The sequence below is a fragment of the Adiantum capillus-veneris genome, chromosome 7, assembly GCF_014529385.1.
Source record: "Adiantum capillus-veneris isolate H3 chromosome 7, ASM1452938v2, whole genome shotgun sequence".
Lineage (NCBI taxonomy): Eukaryota > Viridiplantae > Streptophyta > Polypodiopsida > Polypodiales > Pteridaceae > Adiantum > Adiantum capillus-veneris.
The window spans coordinates 45354831-45356944 of record NC_140937.1 but is presented as its reverse complement, the minus strand read 5'-3'; positions in this window follow the sequence as shown (position 1 = coordinate 45356944).

Below are 2114 nucleotides of genomic sequence, written 5' to 3'. Positions count from 1 at the left end.
TACTATGTGGTACATCATGTCTTGCTAGATCTTCTCGAGCTCCGGCATCAACTAGTTGGAGAGACTGATCAGAAACTTTTTGTGGTCAGAGCGTGACACCGAGTAAGCCCGAGCCAAAGTGGCCTGGGGGCTAGGGATCATCGAGTCATCCTTGGAAGCTTGTGGTCAAACGACTGCTTCCAGGGGAGAAGCCCTAGAAGGAGCTTCATCGGATTTGAGCTCGGGTCCCTCATGCAAGCGGCCCTTGCAGCCCGTCCAGCAGGTGGATCTTTATAGAGATGCGCAGAGTTGATCTGAGTAGGGTTGGAGAACCAATTTGCTACGAGTCTACTTAGGTCTTGGGAGCAGCTAAGGAGTGGCCTAGAGTAGCATCATCCCATTTGCATGGAGGAGCGCTCGAGGAAGCTTCTTATTTGGAACCCCATGGCTAGCACACAGTGAGGCCACCTAGTTGGTAGCAGGCCTCACGTTTCTCGGGGTCCGACGACTGGCTATAATTTTCAAGCCGTCTTGAGGAGATACAGAACATGCAACTATGACGCATGAGGGGGGTGGAAAGCATGTGTCAAATTATTACAGAGGCTATACCACTTGAGTCTATAGAGGCAACAGCTCCCATATGGATGGGTGACATCACGCGATTGGAGATCCTCATTGCAGTTCGAGCTTGCTCGGAGTCGGTACCCCACGTTCTTTGAGGTTCAAGGAGAGGGTAGCCTTCATAGAGTCTTGGTAGAGGCTCCACAAGTTGCAATGTTGTCTTTAGGGGATCCGGGTTGTGGGCATCTATGGGAAAACGTGGGTCATAGATCCTTACCCAACAATTTTTGAGTCAAGACACTAGCGGCTTTGAGCTTGGGAGAGTCATAGTGTGACCACGAGTGGTTCTAGCGGGATCCTTTCTCTTCAACCAATCGCCAAGGGATTCCTTTTTTCCAATACACAAATTCATTTGGGGCAACACATACCGGCCGCACAGAGCGAGGCTCACCCAACTACAACACTTCACTGATAGGAGGAGGGCCTCACAATTGAGTTCTTGTCAAGCTATAGTTGGTACACAACGCAAATGTGTGGTCATCCTTTACAGAGTCAGTGTCATTGTTTGTGGGACTACCACATGGCACAACAGATTTGGCTTTAAATTCTTCGGCTGATGTCAGCCCTCTCCACGGCCCAACAGTACACTTGGGGTGTTGGAACAGTCCACACTCACAAGCCTTGCGCTCCACTTTGAGTCGGCTTCTACAATAGGATGATAGTGATCCAAGGGGGACCGACCTATACTCATCCCCCATGAGCGGTGCAATGATAGAGAGTGGTGTTGGGAGCCCTAACTCTAGTTCATCTAGTGGGCGGACTTCTTTTGCATATTCGAGGTTCGCCTTGTTCCATCGGCACAGACTGTTTATAACTTTTGCCTGGAGCTGGTCCATACACTCAAGAGTCGGCTTTCTTACGACTTTTGCACCCAAGGCCTTTCTTCACCATGGTTCAAGGTGTGCCTAGATGGCACTACCCCTTCCATTTCATAATTTAGCCCTTAGTGTACTTACTTCGATTTCCCACTCTCCCCCATTTTTGATGTGGCCCTCTCTCAGCAGAGGTGGTTTATAGCCCTTTGGGTAGCTCTATTAACTAATGGAAGGATGTTTTTCTTGCCGAAAAAACACATTTGAATCATATGATGATGTTATTTATGATCTCAAATCTTTCAGGCCTTCACAGACATAACATTTCATTTCATTTCCTCTCTCTCTCTCTCTCTCTCTCTCTCTCTCTCTCTCTCTCTCTCTCTCCCTTTTTTTTAGTAATGTTACACACACACACATGCACACAGGTGTAACTGCAGAAGTGAGACTAGAGTTCTATGCACAGTCCCAATTACTTCCAACTTTGCTTGTGCATGTACCATTATCGTCCCTGATAGACTCCAAAATATCACATGCTCAAGTTCCCTCATTTCATTTGATCGGTTACATACGAGCAAGCTGAACTGCAGCACAAGCATGTGCCAAGCCTATTCTACTTATATACAAGACGGTGTTTCTCTTGTTTACTACCGAACTATTCATCACAGTAAAAATCACAATACATGTAGACGATTCCCACTC